The following is an 8,821-nucleotide window of genomic DNA, read 5'->3' as shown; positions in this document are numbered from 1 at the left end:
TGCTTAAGCCAGTACATGTCCAGGCCCGTCTGAAGTTTGCTAGAGTGCATTTGGATGATCCAGAAGTGGATTGGGAGAATGTCATACGGTCAGATGAAACCAAAATATAACTTTTTGGTAAAAACTCAACTCGTCGTGTTTGGAGGACAAAGAATGCTGAGTTGCATCCAAAGAACACCATACCTACTGTGAAGCATGGGGGTGGAAACATCATGCTTTGGGGCTGTTTTTCTGCAAAGGGACCAGGACGACTGATCCGTGTAAAGGAAAGAATGAATGGGGCCATGTATCGTGAGATTTTGAGTGAAAACCTCCTTCCATCAGCAAGGGCATTGAAGATGAAACGTGGCTGGGTCTTTCAGCATGATAATGATCCCAAACACACCGCCCGGGCAACGAAGGAGTGGCTTCGTAAGAAGCATTTCAAGGTCCTGGAGTGGCCGAGCCAGTCTCCAGATCTCAACCCCATAGAAAATCTTTGGAGGGAGTTGAAAGTCCGTGTTGCCCAGCGACAGCCCCAAAACATCACTGCTCTAGAGGGGATCTGCATGGAGGAATGGGCCAAAATACCACAACAGTGTGTGAAAACCTTGTGAAGACTTACAGAAAACATTTGACCTGTGTCATTGCCAACAAAGGGTATATAACAAAGTATTGAGAAACTTTTGTTATTGACCAAATACTTATTTTCCACCATAATTTGCAAATAAATTCATAAAAAATCCTACAATGTGATTTTCTGGAGAAAAAAATTCTCATTTTGTCTGTCATAGTTGACGTGTACCTATGATGAAAATTACAGGCCTCTCTCATCTTTTTAAGTGGGAGAACTTGCACAATTGGTGGCTGACTAAATACTTTTTTTCCTTCACACAAAGGAACTTTGCTCCGCCCACCTTTAGGCATCCTGTGACTTTCCACAGTATAGTTTTCAGCAGTTTCTAAGTCCCCTCTTACTATGGTATGTTGGCCTCCAACAGTTTCTACCCATATTACCAGTTAGTGGTTTCATTGTCTTTATAACTCTAACACAGTTATACACAGTTTCGGGGTGGAACAATTTTTGTCATTACCCTAAACATACAAATGTTCCTATCATTTGTCAACTAGCACAGGTAGTTGCAACTCCACTATCATTATTTCATTATTAACCTTGTAATTTCCTATAGTCTCATCAGAACACAAGCAGACTAGGTTAAGCAAACATTGAAGATCTTCTGGATTCATGTTGAAACATGCATGGATTGTTTCTTACCCAAACCAAGACATTCATTTTCTTTTTTTCAAGTTTCAAGGAAGATGCTCTGTCAGATTGGCCTGATCTAGGGCAGTGTTAGGATTCTTTGATCTACTCCACTCTTGTGATGTTGTTCTCTCATTATAAGGCTGACTTTCATTGTGCTCACACGTGATAAAGACGTCGTAAAAAGGCTTATGCTAATAAAAGTAGACTAGATTGAGGCTGAATTGTTTACAATTATCAGTGGTCCTCTGCAGCTCAGTTGGTAGAGCACGGCGCTTGTAACGCCAGGGTAGTGGGTTCGATCCCCGGGACCACCCATACACAAAAATGTATGCGCGCATAACTGTAAGTCGCTTTGGATAAAAGTGTCTGCTAAATGGCATATTATTATTATTATTATCAGGGTTTGGATGAGGTAATAAGGGAGACTGGCAGGTTTTGGACTTGGCCCTGCTTTCACTAAGGATGACATCAAAAACATCATTCATTCAAACTGTGTATACCGACCACGATGGCAGAACGTACCTGCTGAACGTACAAACAGGATCTCAAATGATGCCTTCCCTTCCTGGACTCCATTGGTGTTGTGCACTGTGCATGAGTAGTTTGTGGAACCACTGTATGTAGCATTCAGAACTGTTAGTTTACTGGAGAGGCTAAACAGTTAGTCGTCGGTCTCTTTGGCCACCAGTTCAGCACTCTCTGTGCAGTTTGTGCCAAACTCGTCAAACCACCAGATCAACCCTTTCTGGTGCCCGCATGTAGAGTTGAAGAAAATGGTCACATTCGTGTTCTGTTTGATGCTGTTCTCAGGACTGGAACTCATGGTTGGAGATTTGTACATAGCTGGAAGAGAGAGAGGAAGATACATTATATTATATACATGTGGGTGCTGTTCGCAACAGTAGTTAACAACGTCAGTGGGTAAACATTGTTAAGACAGACTCTACACCTTTTCAACATCAATTCAATGGTTATAACTTGGAATGAGATTACTGTAGGAATTTTTTTTAATAAACTTGAATGACCTTTCTTTTATTACTCACATGTTCTAATTGAGTCTGTGTACATTATTTGTAAACACTGATTGCATGCCATGGGCACAATGGCATTATGGAGGCTAGTTGTGGACGTTGTACTACTGTGTACCATTTGAGCACTGTCATTCTGAAACAGAAATTAAACAACGCTCCTGCTGTGCTGTCCAATCACACACTTACAAATAGATCTGAACTCCCCCTGAACATATTCCAGAATAAACATCCTTATCAACTTTATATCATAACTGTTGAAATTGTGTGTGTGTGACAACAATGGAAATTCAATAGAACTTAATTTGAACGCATTTCGGCATGTGGGCATCCAATCAAATCAAATCAAAATGTATTTGTCACATACACATGTTTAGCAGATGTTATTGCAGGTGTAGTGAAATGCTTGTGCTTCTAGCTCCGACCGTGCAGTAATATCTAACAAGTAATATCTAACAATTTCACAATATATACCCAATACACACAAACTAAGTAAGGGATGGAATTAAGAATATATACATACAGTGGGGAGAACAAGTATTTGATACACTGCCGATTTTGCAGGTTTTCCTACTTACAAAGCATGTAGAGGTCTGTAATTTTTATCATAGGTACACTTCAACTGTGAGAGATGGAATCTAAAACAAAAATCCAGAAAATCACATTGTATGATTTTTAAGTAATTAATTTGCCTTTTATTGCATGACATAAGTATTTGATCACCTACCAACCAGTAAGAATTCCGGCTCTCACAGACCTGTTAGTTTTTCTTTAAGAAGCCCTCCTGTTCTCCACTCATTAACTGTATTAACTGCACTTGTTTGAACTCGTTACCTGTATAAAAGACACCTGTCCACACACTCAATCAAACAGACTCCAACCTCTCCACAATGGCCAAGACCAGAGAGCTGTGTAAGGACATCAGGGATAACATTGTAGACCTGCACAAGGCTGGGATGGGCTACAGGACAATAGGCAAGCAGCTTGGTGAGAAGGCAACAACTGTTGGTGCAATTATTAGAAAATGGAAGAAGTTCAAGATGACGGTCAATCACCCTCGGTCTGGGGCTCCATGCAAGATCTCACCTCATGGGGCATCAATGATCATGAGGAAGGTGAGGGATCAGCCCAGAACTACATGGCAGGACCTGGTCAATGACCTGAAGAGAGCTGGGAGCACAGTCTCAAAGAAAACCATTAGTAACACACTACGCCGTCATGGATTAAAATCCTGCAGTGCACGCAAGGTCCCCCTGCTCAAGCCAGCGCATGTCCTGTCTGAAGTTTGCCAATGACCATCTGGATGATCCAAAGGAGGAATGGGAGAAGGTCATGTGGTCTGATGAGACAAAAATAGAGCTTTTTGGTCTAAACTCCACTCGCCGTGTTTGGAGGAAGAAGAAGGATGAGTACAACCCCAAGAACACCATCCCAACCGTGAAGCATGGAGGTGAAAACATCATTCTTTGGGGATGCTTTTCTGCAAAGGGGACAGGACGACTGCACCATATTGAGGGGAGGATGGATGGGGCCATGTATCGCGAGATCTTGGCCAACAACCTCCTTCCCTCAGTAAGAGCATTGAAGATGGGTCGTGGCTGGGTCTTCCAGCATGACAACGACCCGAAACACACAGCCAGGGCAACTAAGGAGTGGCTCCGTAAGAAGCATCTCAAGGTCCTGGAGTGGCCTAGCCAGTCTCCAGACCTGAACCCAATAGAAAATCTTTGGAGGGAGCTGAAAGTCTGTATTGCCCAGCAACAGCCCCGAAACCTGAAGGATCTGGAGAAGGTCTGTATGGAGGAGTGGGCCAAAATCCCTGCTGCAATGTGTGCAAACCTGGTCAAGACCTACAGGAAACGTATGATCTCTGTAATTGCAAACAAAGGTTTCTGTACCAAATATTAAGTTCTGCTTTTCTGATGTATCAAATACTTATGTCATGCAATAAAATGCAAATTAATTACCAAAAAATCTGTCTCTCATAGTTGAAGTGTACCTATGATAAAAATGACAGACCTCTACATGCTTTGTAAGTAGGAAAACCTGCAAAATCGGCAGTGTATCAAATACTTGTTCTCCCCACTGTATATGGACGAGCAATGACAGAGTGGCATGGACTAAGATACAGTCGAATATTATAGAATACAATATATACATGAGATGAGTAATGCAAGATATGTAAACATTATTAAAGTGACTAGTGTTCCATTTCTTAAAGTGGCCAGTGATTTCTAGTCTATGTCGATAGGCAGAAGCCTTTAATGTGCTAGTGATGGCTATTTAACAGTCTGATGGCCTTGAGATAGAAGCTGGAGGGCGGGTAGTGTGCCCCCGGTAATGCGTTGGGTAGACCGCACCACCCTCTGGAGAGCCCTGTGGTTGCGGGCGGTGCAGTTGCCGTACCAGGCGGTGATACAGCCCGACAGGATGCTCTCAATTGTGCATCTGTAAAAGTTTGTGAGGGTTTTAGGTGCCAAGCCACATTTCTTCAGCCTCCTGAGGTTGAAGAGGCTCTGTTGCGCCTTCTTCACCACACTGTCTGTGTGGGTGGACCATTTAAGTTTGTCAGTGATGTGTACGCCAAGGAACTTGAAGCTTTCTACCTTCTCCACTACGGTCCTGTCGATGTGGATAGGGGGATGCACCCTCTGATGTTTCCTGAAGTCCACGATCATCTCCTTTGTTTTGTTGACATTGAGTGAGAGGTTATTTTCCTGGCACAACACTCCCAGAGCCCTCACCTCCTCCCTGTAGGCTGTCTCGTCATTGTTGGTAATCAAGCCTTCTACTGTTGTGTCGTCTGCAAACTTGATGATTGAGTTGGAGGCGTGCTTGGCCACGCAGTCATGGGTGAACAGGGAGTACAGGAGTGGGATGAGCATGCACCCTTGTGGGGCCCCAGTGTTGAGGATCAGCGAAGTGGAGGTGTTGTTTCCTACCTTCACCACCTGGGGGCGGCCCGTCAGGAAGTCCAGGACTCAGTTGCACAGGTTGGGGTTCAGACCCAGGGCCTCGAGCTTAATGATGAGCTTGGAGGGTACTATGGTGTTGAATGCTGAGCTATAGTCAATGAACAGTATTCTTACATAGGTATTCCTCTTGTCCAGATAGGATAGGGCAGAGTGCAGTGTGATGGCGATTGCATCGTCTGTGGATCTATTGGGGCGGTAAGCAAATTGAAGTGGGTCTAGGGTGACAGGTAAGTTAGAGGTGATATAATCCTTGACTAGTCTCTCAAAGCACTTCATGATGACAGAGGTGAGTGCTACGGGGCGATAGTCATTTAGTTCAGCTACCTTTGCTTTCTTGGGTACAGGAACAATGGTGTTCATCTTGAAGCATTTGGGGACAGCAGATTGGGATAGGGAGAGTTTGAATAGGTCTGTAAACACACCAGCCAGCAGGTCTGCGCATGCTCTGAGGACGCAGCTAGGGATGCCGGCTGGGCCGGCAGCCTTGCGAGGGTTAACACGCTTAAATGTCTTACTCACGTCGGCCACGGAGAAGGAGAGCCCACAGTCCTTGGTAGTGGGCCGCGTTGGTGGCACTGTGTTATCCTCAAAGTGGGCGAAGAAGGTGTTTAGCTTGTCCGGAAGCATGACGTCTGTGTCGGCGACGTGGCTGGTTTTCCTTTTGTAGTCCATGATTGTCTGTAGACCCTGCCACATACGCCTCGTGTATGAGCTGTTGAATTGCGACTCCACTTTGTCTCTATACTGGCGTTTTGCCTGTTTGATTGACTTGCGGAGTAATGGTTGAGGGTTTTAGCTGCGCGAGTACAACAGTTGATATGTTGATAAAACTTCGGCAGCCTAGTCCTCAAATCAGTCATAACACCCTGATGAAGGCTTTGATCCGAAACACATAAAATAAATAAGTTGTTGTATTGTATTGTATTGTATTCTTCTATTGCCCTCCAAGAGTGGCTGAATATCTCACGTTCAGTTTGCTTCTTTCATGAACCTGTGTTGAAAGGTGTTTATCTTTTTGTAATCACACTTGGTTGAACTGTAGACAGTACAGGACTCACCTGTGACACTGAGGCTGGTTGTAGCTGTGGCATCACCACCACTGTCCACTATGCATTCATACGCCCCCTTGTCGGCCATCTTGGTATTTGTCAACAATAAGGACACATTCATATTCTTCTTGTTCCAGGATGGCACGGCAAATTTAAATCCAAGGGTTGAGTTATTTTCTTCTTTATGGTATTCCAACAAAGATGCATCACCTCCCAATCTCTTCCAGGTCACTGTCAAGATGGTCACATTCTGAACAGTTTTGACATTACACACCAGCAGTGACTGCTGATCATGAACCCCATGGTATTCTTCTTTACACTACAGTTTGACAAAAGCTATAAGTAAATATCATTACAGAGAAAAATTGACATTAATACAAAAGAGAATTACTGTTATAGTAGTCAGTTTTATCATAATGTGACCAATCTTATTGAACTTTTAGTAAAAAATAATATACAGTTCTCCCAAACCACAAAGTTAACAATCAGCTGAAAACAATACATCTAGTTTTGTGTTTTTGTATATAACATTTTATAACCATTATTATGGCATAACTTACTCTCAGAGGAATTTCCAGCTCTGATACAGGCAAAATGGATCACTAAAAACAGCAAGCTGGTAGCTGAAGTCATCTTTGGTTCCTGAGAAAGAGTCACAGCAGTATGAGGTAAGTCTATAGACTGCATGAGGTAGGTCTTTAGACTGCCTGTCACCCACAATGGTTCTGGACTGTCATCCAAAAATAAAGACATAAAAAAGTTGCAAACAGAAACAAATCCAGATCGACTAAAGTAAAGTACTGAATAGGTCTTAACTATACTGAATAGAAATATGAAGGCAATATGCAACCATTTCAAAGATTTTATTGAGTTACAGTTTATAAGACGAAATCAGTCAATTTAAATACACTGCTCAAAAAAATAAAGGGAACACTTAAACAACACATCCTAGATCTGAATTAATGAAATAATCTTATTAAATACTTTTTTCTTCACATAGTTGAATGTGCTGACAACAAAATCACGCAAACATTATCAATGGAAATCAAATTGATCAACCCATGGAGGTCTGGATTTGGAGTCACCCTCAAAATTAAAGTGGAAAACCACACTACAGTCTGATCCAACTTTGATGTAATGTCCTTAAAACAAGTGAAAATGAGGCTCAGTAATGTGTGTGGCCTCCACGTGCCTGTATGACCTCCCTACAACGCCTGGGCATGTCCCTGATGAGGTGGCGGATGGTCTCCTGAGGGATCTCCTCCCAGACCTGGACTAAAGCATCCGCCAACTCCTGGACAGTCTGTGGTGCAACGTGGCGTTGGTGGATGGAGCGAGACATGATGTCCCAGATTCAGGTCTGGGGAACGGGCGGGCCAGTCCACAGCATCAATGCCTTCCTCTTGCAGGAACGGCTGACACACTCCAGCCACATGAGGTCTAGCATTGTCTTGCATTAGGAGGAACCCAGGGCCAACCGCACCAGCATATGGTCTCACAAGGGGTCTGAGAATCTCATCTCGGTACCTAATGGCAGTCAGGCTACCTCTGGCGAGCACATGGAGGGTTACCCGCTTTTGGTTCCTTAAAACAGTTTAGATCTTAGAACATGAAAGAATACAGATTAGCCTCCCCATCAATTTTGATTTTCATTTGTTTAAAGATTGTTGTTTTTAATTACTACAATTCAAAAGCTTCCTTTCATTCTATTTACAAAACTTTCTGTGTAAAAACGTTCTTACTGCCCTATATTTAATTAACAGTATCAAGGTGTGAGATTTGAATAGGAATTTCACAGTGCGAAATACATCCAAAAATATCATACAAAAGATGATTTACATGTTTTATCTGAACAAAGTAAAAAAGCTTTAATCTCAATGATCTCATTAATAACAAACAAAGTCACATATAAAAACATACAAAATGTAGCAACAATAAAGTCTGTTATATGGGGTAAAGTGCGGAGTAGGCCTCAAGCAGGCATATCTATCGGCCGAAAACAGGACATTGTCTTTTTTTTTAACCTATTAACAAATCTCATGATAATCACTTCATATACAGACAGGAGTCTGCTCTCATCTCGGCCTCTTACATTATGAAATAACATGTCTTATTTTTGTTAGAAATGGGAAATAAATGTAACTTTACACACAAACATCTCAAGCCACCATAGTAGATTTAAGCAAAGATCAACAACAAAAAAGTCCCTGACTAGTGCCATGCAGGCTGGCATAGAAATAGGTTAATCATATCTTTATCTACAGTGCCAACTGCGAAGTATGCACATAAGCAAAAAGGAGCAGATACTGTAGAAGATTTGGCAGGAATTGTGGGAGGTGGAGTCTTGTTGTGGACAGCATTCGCCTCAAGTTTCCACAATAGAACAACAGATTTCTCTGTTGATATGTAATGCTATCACCAGCAACATGATATCAGAAAAAGGGAACTGAAACAATCATTATATAACTATAAGACAATAGCTGCCTCTTGCATAACACAAAATGTTTCTAAATGGTTTTCCAA

Source organism: Coregonus lavaretus, assembly GCF_964263955.1.
Source record: "Coregonus lavaretus genome assembly, chromosome: 40".
In the NCBI taxonomy this organism is placed as follows: Eukaryota; Metazoa; Chordata; class Actinopteri; order Salmoniformes; family Salmonidae; genus Coregonus; species Coregonus lavaretus.
This window is presented reverse-complemented; position numbering follows the sequence as displayed.